This window comes from Meleagris gallopavo, chromosome 9, assembly GCF_000146605.3.
Source record: "Meleagris gallopavo isolate NT-WF06-2002-E0010 breed Aviagen turkey brand Nicholas breeding stock chromosome 9, Turkey_5.1, whole genome shotgun sequence".
In the NCBI taxonomy this organism is placed as follows: domain Eukaryota; kingdom Metazoa; phylum Chordata; class Aves; order Galliformes; family Phasianidae; genus Meleagris; species Meleagris gallopavo.
In genome coordinates this window covers 9,826,699-9,837,294 of record NC_015019.2, presented here as the reverse complement: position 1 = coordinate 9,837,294, position 10,596 = coordinate 9,826,699, and the positions used below count along the sequence as shown (strand labels likewise).

Sequence of the window (10,596 nt, the reverse complement as noted above, 5' to 3'; positions counted from 1 at the left end):
AAATGACTGTGTAATGGTTTTCAATAGAAGGTATATGAGAATAAGATGCCTGGTTATTGGCTATATATATGATTACATCTAAGATATTACTACATGTGACTAATGTAAAACAATACAGGTTACAAAACTGAGAAATTTAAAATGAGTGATTTATTTTGGTTTGTTTGGCATTTTCTTCTGGGAATAGTGAATGAGCTACAGACATGAGACTACATGACGTATCACACAAGAGACTCTGCAGTATATCTTACATATACGTACATAAAGTAAATCTTGCATAACATCAATGGTGACCTTAATTCAATTCACATTCAACTTAACATGCAGAATTTAAAATTATGATGCATTCTGATACAATATGTAGTGATTGTTCAACTGTTATGATCATGGAAAAGTAATATATCATTGTTCTTGTTATAGAATGGTTTAAAAAAAAAAAAGCACAACAACACACCTCTAAGCTACCCTAAACCTTGCAAAATAAATGTAATTGATTTTCAATAAAGCATTTCCTCCCAAAGAAACTGTATATCCTCTATCTACCTTTTGGGTAGTAGATGCATACTAATAACAACTCACTGATTTTCCTCAGAGCTTGACTGATCAATGTATTTCATGACAGAATGATTTGTCTTCTATATCTGAAAGAATTCTATGCTGACTGAAGTCATACTGAGGAAGCCTCTTTCGAAAACCTTTGCAGCAGTTTTTTAGATTTGCGTTTTTTTTTTAAGCTGAGTAATATTACCTCTCAAATTCTACAGAAATTGTTTTTTTTTTTTCCTGGAGTAAGATAATAATCATCATAAGAAGATTTTCATGAAGGTATTCCACAGAATTTAAAGAGAAGTAGTATATTACAGTGAGTATATATTAGAATTTATTCAAGTGGCCGCCTTCTATATTGCTCCACCATGTCTATGTTTTCTATGTTGCAAGGTATTTCCAAGATTAAACTGTTTAATAGCCTCCATCAAAGCTATATTTTTAGCTATTTATTCCATAAACTGTTCTTTTGGTGGCAATAGTTCATCCAGATTTAAAAAAAAAGAATAAATTAACCAACTAGGCTACCAAACAGATAGTACTAAAAGCTTTAGGCTTTCATTATAACATTCTAACATTATAGTGATAGGAAACCAAATGCTAAAATGGATCAAAAATTGTAAGTGATGGACAGTGAAATGCCTGCATTGAGTACACAGTATACATCATCTACTCCCAGAAGAAAAAGATACAAAAGCTGTTTACAGACATAAGCAATGTCAGATAAATAAGCAAATGCAGTGTCTTAGACATGTTGATGCATTCAAAAGAGCGGCTTCAACAACTTCTCCTCTGATGGAAAATTCCTTTTACCAAAGATTAGCTGAATAAAGAATGCTCTGAAATGCTGCTATGAAACAAAGTATAGATGGGGTAACACGATGCGTTGAGTAACCTCTTTTGAAAACAACACAACCTGAGATAATATTCTGTGCAGCGCTGCATTGCAGTTGGGAATGCAACAAGTAGGATAAGTAGCTTTTTATCACAATGTGACCATTTCAGGTCAAGTCCTACTTGTCAGACCATTACAAAAAAAAACAGCAGTATGTTATGAGTGTTTTATATGAAACCTAATATTCACATATAAAATTTCTGTTTGATCACTAACTAAATCTACAATACAGTAATGCTGCAGCACAGACTGAAGCATGTGAGAAATTTTTCCTGATGATCTCACTGGGGAAGTAGAAGGTATTTCACCCACAGTTTTTCTGATGTCCTGGAAGGCTAAAGTAACACAGATCATCAGACATCATTCAAAAAAGAACTCCCACAAATCTCAGGGAGAAAAAGGAAAAACTATTTCTTTGAGATATTTTTAATAATCAAACTTTTGTGAATCTTTACAGAAACACACCATAAGAAATGAGCCTTGGGCTTCTGTGCTGTGATTTTGCTTACATTGTCTTTCATATTCATTGTATTCTGCTTTCACATCAATGAACCAGACATGTACCATGTTTTATTGTGACTTATTGTGCAAGAACCATGAAAGACATAAAAGCTGAATTAAGGGCATTACAGAACATATTTGTGTCATGAATCTATGCATTTGACAAATTATTACAGTCTGAAAGACTTAAAAACCTTCTTCTAGCAATAAGGAGATTTAATTAAAAGAAAGAGGCTGAAAATGATGTCTATGGGTAACAGTTGCAAGGGGCATTTATTAATAACTCAAATCGAGATAAGGACCTTGTTTCTTCACCTTGAAGATTCCTTCTCTTCAAAAGTGTATTGTCTGTGAGGTCACCTACAAGGCAGAAGGTCAGTATCATTTCCATGATATGCTGCTCTTGTTTCCCCAGGAAAGCACAATGAGGGGTTTAGTACCACAGCAATTACTTGACTTTTTACACCATGGAGCAGTCAAGCTCATCAAACCCTTTAGGAAACTTCTAATTGGGCTTCCTACCTGCAAGGCTTTAACTCCAGAGTATAACTTGCTATCAAAATCAAGGAATGTGGACTGCTAGCTACAGAGCATCAATCTTATCAGACCTTATGGAGCTCTAAATAACCACTTTGGAACCAAATCAAAAGATTGATACTCACTTTAAAGACAATCAACAAAAAAAAAAAGTTGCATTTAGATATATCCAAAACTTAAACATCCTGGTTATTATCCAAGGAGTTCAGTTTTTTTCAGTCAGATGTTGAACTTTTGCAATGGCATATATAAAGCACCAGTTACAACACTTATGAATATTCATTAATGGCCTCCGATTATTCCTGCCCTCCACGGTCAATTGGGCTTTACAGCTCTGGGATGGGAAGAAACTCTATGGAACTATACAGCAGACATAAGCAACATTTATTAGAAAGGAGTATATCACTAATTCATCCTCAGAATCTTTTTAATGGGGGAAAGATTATGAGGATTATAAGCTTGCTTTTACAAAGATGACATTTTGGGTTTTTCTGTGTAGTGTAAGTTTGAAGGCATTAGACAAATGTATTACTTAGGACTGAAAAACATTACTGAATGGACCAGAAAAGGCCTTATAAGATAATAAAATCAAGCAATTACAGGCAGACTTGATCACTCACAAAGATAGTTATACAGACAGTAGAGGCATACTATAGAAAAGGCCACACTGTAAAGTAGGTTCTTTAGACAGAAAGAGCTGTGATTGGCTAGCTAGTGTGGCCAAGTTTCTTATGAGACTAGATATACATGCAGTAAAAACACATTATTTAGCTATACATTAATGTTAAACTGCATTTACCAGTTTCTGCTGGTGTTTCTCCTTTCCTTTCTTTGATCGTTTCTCATATCACTGTGGATTTGATTTTAGTTTTGCCAATTCATCTCTCTGTTTTTCACCCTCCAGGGACAGCAGTCAGTGAAAAAAAAAATATATATCCAGAAGTGAATTGGGAAATATCACTCTTTCCCTTCCCAAATTAAAATACTCAAATTCATGCTAATTAGGTGGGTTGTCAAGCCTGTTTATCCCAGCCCCGTCATGACAGTGGACAGTTGCCTGGACATCTGAACTCTGAACAAAACACAGGGCAGGATGGGAGAGAGAATATCATATCCTCTAATCTACAGAAGACCTGAAATACAAGGTAAACAGAGGAGTTTAGCTACAAAGGGTGTGGTAATGCTGAAAAACTAGTCAGAAAAAAAGAAAAGTTTATTAGGCAGCAACTTGCAGGAGACCTGATAAACACTCAGTGTTACCATTGCATGTAGCTTGGGAAAAAGGTAAGCAAAATTTGTTGCGGGACTAGTGGAATAGGAAACATTCTGATTTGAGTGTTCTTGGTTGACAAAAAAGCAGACTGGTTTTGGATATAACTGAACCATGTAGCTAGAAGATATCCACTTTAATGTTATAGGAGCTACAGGTGATGACAGCTGCACAGTCATGACGAAACAGAAAACAGGAAGGTTAATTTACCTTGATCTCAGTAAGGCCTCCCATAATCCAAGACAGCTCATTTAAAACTGAAGCGTGGCTACAGTACACTACAGATTGCAATGCAGACGCTTTTCTGATGTTACTTTGATGAAGGATAAAAAGTAGGATGACTACTGAACTTACAAGAGCATAGCCAATGAATATAAAGATGTTATAATCATGAGATAAACAAGAGAGTTTAGCAAAGCAGATCATAATAACAAAAAGAGAATAGATAGAATGCTTACCTACATCCTAGGCTCGCTGCAAAACTCCAAAGGAGGGATCACCAAAAGAGATCCTTCCCTGCTGGCAGTCAGCTCTTAAATGGGTCTAGGAGAGATGCAGCCAGGCTCCACCCCTTCCAGCAGCACAGGTGAATTGCCTTCACCTGTGCTCCCAGGGCTGACTCACTGCTCGCCTCAGGTGATCAATCAGAAGTTCAGGCCGTGATTCAGCAGTTCCCACACAACGAGATGTAGTTAATTGTATCATAGCAGATTCTCCATCATGCATAAGTTGCAGTTCAGATTTAGACAAGACTGTGTCTCATATATTTATCCATAAAAGTATTTTAAAAATATAATAATCCATATCTATCTTAGGAAACCTGTTTTTACCGGCTATTGCCAGAAACCACAATTCTATGTTGTACTTTTTTTCTTCTCCATCTTAACTGTAGTGTCATCAGAAAGCACTGATTTGCCCTCTCAAACAAAGAACATGTTACTAGAGTTAAAATAAACGAGGAAGCACTTTTCAGCTGATGGTGCCTGTTCTGAAAATTGGGGCAAACGTAAGAATGAGTGCCCAAATACACGAAAAGGCCTGAGCTTCTACCTTCAATAGCACTCCTCGCAAATTCTGTTCAACTTACAGTGATCTCTGCATCTAAAGTTTTCTTCTATTTAATTTTCCACTGAGGTTTGATCCACCAGTCAGACTCTGCCTGATGGGTACTTATGAGCAAGAGCTTCACATTGAAAAAAAATAGGAAAAATATGGTATGTATTCATACATGCATATATCTATACATACATACACACGTATCAGTCAAATGGCTACAGATTTCTCCAGGAAGTGAGAGAAAATGTTTTGTTATCTTACGTTATATAGTCACTAAATTAAAGAAAAACAAAGCAAACTGAAAAACCCAACACAAAAACTACAAAATAATTTTGGTGTGGAATTCGTGTCCTGTCTCCTAGTTAGCACTAGAATATCACCTTCTCCTGTTTTCACTTTTCCTACCCAATAATTCTTAGTATCTTTGCTGTGGAGTATGGCATAAAACCCTGCTCCCATCTCTTTGTGGGTATCTGTGCTAACCACAAAGTCACTGTACAAAGGCAAGCATCTCATTGTGGTGCCAGCTGTGATATTAAAAAAGCAGTGAGCTTCGCTAAGCCTTTGAAAGAGCTGATGTGAGTGTTCAAATTCAGAAAAGGTCCTTAGATGCTAAATGTACCTTCAAACATATGCATTGAAGTGGATTGTTTAGTGAGTCACTTAGAGCTGTGAATCTTATTCCAGAAACTACACAAGTAAAAGGCATTGCAATACCCTGTTCATTGGTGCTTGACTTCCTTAGTGGACCAAACACTTTTTTTGGAGAGAAGAAACGAGGCAAGCTGTGAGGGAGGGAGGATTATTAATTTCAGGTCTTTTTGAGTAATGATACTTATTGGCTTTACATATCACTAAGCAGAAAATGCAATCATAGAAATACTAACCACATAAATATTCACTTAGACTAATTAATTAGGCACTGCAATTGCGTGGTGTTGGTATCAAATACTTTCTGTCATCAAATTTCAAAAGAACTTTTATCTTGTTTCTGTACAGGAATAAGGAAATGAAAAGAGCATAAATATTTTAAACTGCTTATAATTAAAACTTCATGTGTTTGGCATAAAACTACTCTAGCAAAGAAGGCCAACTGTGTATTGGTTATCCTGACAGTGGGTCCCCTTTCATGTTAACAGCTGGGCTGTAAACATTTTGTGGCACTGCTTTGCCACAAAAGAAATATTCTTAGCATATTTGTGTTAGTAATGAAATCTAGCCATTCATATTGCAGCATTAGTATTAAAATTAAAGAGCCAAGTGTTCATCGAGGTCCTCCCTCACACACTTATTTTCTCTCTGCATTTGGGAAAAACCAAACTCTGTGAAGGAAGTAGTAAAATCCCTACCTGACTTTTGCTACCAGAGTGATACACTTCATGAGCAAGGACTAAAGGTCTGAAATCACAGAGGGAATTAAATGATATTTTAACGAAGATGCACTATAATATAAAAGAATCAGCTTGATGGAGCTCTCATTTCATTTGAACTGAACAGGAGAAATTTAGCTCTCGGCTACAGCAATCAAGTACTAATTAAATTAGTAGAACAAAGTAGAAATTTGACTATTTATCCCTTCTGAAATAGCAACTGGAGAAGGAAAATAATAACTAAAACAACTATGAAGCATATTATTATTTTTTTTTTAATAATGGGCTTAAAATCAAATCTCTAGTGACTGTGGGAGACTTTGTAGTACCTAAATGATAATTCCTGCAGTAGTCTTTCTGGGACTTGGCGCTGCTAGTTTATCAGTTCTAGGTAAGAATGATTGCATATTCTTCTGCTTATGTGACCATCAAATACACATACCTATAACTTAATCCACTGCCCAACGGCATCAGTTACAAATATGTTATTTACCAAAAATGGAGAATGGAAGACATTCATTAACCTCAGCAAAGGCATCTTTCCAGTCTCCTTTTTTTCAGTGTGCCTGGGCCAAATTTCCATTAAAGTTATTTATGTAGTAAGTCTCACTAGTTCAGTAGTAATTCATAGAATCATAGAATGGCTTGTGTTGGAAGGGACATTAAAGATAACCTGGCTCCAATCCTTCCGCCATGGGCAGTGTTGCAAACCACTAAATCAGGCTGCCCAGGGTCCCATCCAACCTGCCCATGAACCCCTCAAGGGATGGATTATCTACAACTTATCTGGGCAGCCTGTACCAGGGCCTTACCACCCTAATTAAGGATTCCTCAGTTACTAATCTCCATTGGATTGCAAAAATCTTCATTCTAGACCACTTTTCATCTCTACCTTGCCACCCTTTTCTTCTGTTCCAGCCCTTGAAACTAATGTCAGTGTCTGTAACAACTAACTGCTAGTACGGTTGCATCCATCCACTCTTGCTTAAAGGCAGCCAGTGAATTTTTTTCCTGTCCCTGTTTACTGTTGATTAACAAAATTCCATTTCTATGGGCTAAATCATTCATAATAGCATGGAGTCAATGTCCATTCAATTTGCAGAGCTGCATGCAGTCATTTTATTATTTTTACTAGCACAATTATGTTCTTTCATCTACACCAAGGTTAAGGTCAATGGTATACAATTTGCTTCTACTCCAGTTTAATAAGGTCAAATGCATAATGATTTTGTGGTATATTATCATAAATTCATTTTGAACCATAAAGTTAAACTGATTGGGATAATGCAGCGTATCACTTTTGCACACTTGGTTTGTATCTAAAAACAGCCTCTGTTGTCAGGTTGTGAGTTTCAGCTGTAGCGTAGTGCTCATATCCACCGTATATTCTCAAGAAGCAGATCTAAGCTTCACTTATTTATTGCAAAGCATTTCAAGAGCACAAATAGAGTTCAAATGAAAAAGTGCTATCATACAAAATCAATAAAATTAAGCAAATCACAGTAAAACCACTATCTCAATTCAGTATAATATCTTTGTAATTAAAAGAATCATGATGCTTCTTTGTGTACTCCAGCTTTCTAAAGAATGCATAGTTTTCCTGTAACATTTACAATTGAGTGTAACATAGAAATCTGTTAGAAGCCACTTATTTCTAGGAAACTGAAACTTAGCTGTTTCAGCAATTAGAATAAATTCAGTGCTAGTACTTACAGTTAGAAAAGCAGTATTCAATGTTATCTTCTTTTAGTCTGAAGACAATATTCTAGACATGCGATTTGGAAATATATTGAATTATTAGCTTGGGTACATACAATACATTACACTATCATGACAGTTGCCATGTAATGCATTCATATGAACAAATATTAGATACCTAAGGCCATTCACTGCCATTATCCATGATGAAGTACCCACTGATGCTAAACTAATCAAATCATTACATTGGTTGAATATTCTTAACCATTTCATTTTGCAAACAGAATACTGCCTTGTTTTGATCCTTTGATTGTTCTAGTTTGTCTTTTCAACTCCTTCCTTGTCTACTCCTACATTTAGGAACTAAATGACTTGTTATATATTTTATTATTTGCCTTATTTTATATTCATTGTTTTATGATAAGTATATACAAGGTCCCTAATTTAACTCCTTTAATATTTTGCAGAGAATGGTTTATCTGGAACAACATATTAGAGAACTGCTAGAAATCAGTCCTGTGAGCTAGAATTTTTCCTGAAATGGCATATAACAAAGAATAATCCTATATGCAGTTGTAATACACTTCACTATGTTTGAATACACATAAAAATGAATTACATCAGATTTTTTAAAAACTGAGGGTTCAGAAATTATTTTTCTCTGTGTAAGTGTACAATGCCATCTTTATATACTTTGGAAAAGCATGGATATTACTGATCCAATGTTACTAACAGAATCCTGAACTTATTCATGATTTCTAAAGCAAACTTAGTTTTTTAAGCATCTACAAATCTCTGTTGCTCCTTCTGCTCAATGGCCCCACTCATAACCTATGCAGCAAACTGCCTCATAGCACTGCTAAATCCACACATGGTAAAACATCCGTAGTGCAAGACAGGTTTGTATAGATTGATTTCCTGTTGAAAACAAAATTAGTCTCCAACTGATGCACAGCTTTTTTTTTCTTATTATTTGGAATTCTTCCTTTAAAATATAGAATCACATGACAGAATATATCCCACCTCAATTTAGAGTCAATCTCCAGGCTTTCAGTATATCCAGCGCATTTTCACAGAAGAAAAAGGGTAAAAAGTTTTCTGCTTGACTAGCCATGCAAGGGAAACGGAGCAAGGTTGAAGTCTATTTTTATGAGCTTATGGTAATTTCTCAAACATCTATGTTCTCTCAGAGCAGATTTTCATCCTTCTTTTTGGTTAAATTCCACCACAAATTCTTATATAAGAAACAAGGAACTGGAATTGCTGATATAGCTAAATAATACTCTATTTATTTAGATTCTGACTAACTTGCTCTTTCATGCTTCCTTAGTCAGAATGTTCATTCGACTAAGAAGTAGGTAATGAATGTTTTTGCACTTGCTCTAAAAAATAAAGCAAAGGAACTGAGAGACTTAAAACAGTGGACAATTCTTATGATGTGTGAAAAATAAATACAGCCAAACTGGCTAACCTTTCCCTATTTTTCATATTTTAAGAGAAATGCTTGGACTTGGAAGAGCCTAAATGCCTAGAAGGGGTCTCTTCTTTTTAAACTAATGTATGATTTGCCAAAATCCTTTCACATTGGTTCACTAGCCTATGGCAACAATGCACTGCTTGTCTTAACACTCCATAGTTTAGACAATAAATATGGAAATATGGAATAATCATCACAAGAGTCTGAATCAGCAGAAGATATCTAAGGGGTACAGAAAAGGCCCAGGAGTTTCAAGCCAGCCTTGCTGTGAATAGATCTTGGAGCTTCTAACACAGAGTAGTGACTGGATTGCAATCTACAGAAATGTAGAGAAAATGCAGCATGATGATTCTATTAAAAATTGTACAATTATTGTCCAAAGTCATTTTAAAACAAAACAAAACAAAACAAAACAAAACATTCTACTATCAAGGTTCCCTAATAACAAGCAAGTAGATCCGATGTGACCAAACCTCACTTGCTGCTACTGGCTAGCTTTCTGCCACACCTTCAACAGATTCCTGTGTTCTACTTAAGAATACATAACTAGTCATAATTCTGATGATCTCCAGCTGCCTGATAAATTATAACACTCCTCAAATGGAAATGCACAAGCAGACTGCACCATAATAGATAAAAATATGACAGGGACACAGTGTAATTTTCTCAAGACATCATACCATCTTAAATCAGATCTTCTGTTCTCTTTTCCCAGAAGACTCTGAAACAATTTGGTAATTATTTTTTTCCCAGAAGCATATGGTAATACTGATGGCTAATATAGCTTTGGTCATATCTGTGGGAAATTAACATACTAATTACAAGAATTTTCTTAGAGAAAAAGTACATTTTTTTAAATTGTCACAGTTGTGTTTCTTCTGCTTTAATTTAAATGGTGAACAAATGGTTAATAAGGGGCACACAAAACATGGCATTGAATGCAAAGTATATTAAAGGAAACCATGGGGAAATTAGAGACAATTAAATGCAGAAGTGCATAAAGAAGTGTTACTGACATACATAATATTGCAAGGTTTCATGCTGGAGCTGGAAGGTACATAAGTGAGAGTCAATCATTTTACTGATTTTTATGGTGAAGTCAAAAAGGAGAGAGGCACTGAAATCTCCCTGCAAGGCGTTCTAAGGCAGGTAGGATGTAGGAGGGTATATATGCAAGGCGAGGTGACAAACAGCCTGCTGGAAGGTGGCTGTGCTCTGTGCAGGGACACTGTCTGCAGGAGCGACT

At 35.7% G+C, this 10,596-nt stretch overlaps 1 long non-coding RNA gene across 1 annotated transcript; it reads right to left on the bottom strand.

The window, feature by feature from the left end:
* Nucleotides 1-721: 721 nt before the first annotated feature.
* LOC109369063 lies at nucleotides 722-4,272 on the bottom strand. Its single transcript, XR_002117698.1, has 3 exons — nucleotides 4,208-4,272; nucleotides 2,245-2,302; nucleotides 722-1,776 (listed from the first exon to the last, which is right to left on the bottom strand). It is a non-coding gene; the product is annotated as an uncharacterized LOC109369063 (long non-coding RNA).
* Nucleotides 4,273-10,596: the final 6,324 nt, after the last annotated feature.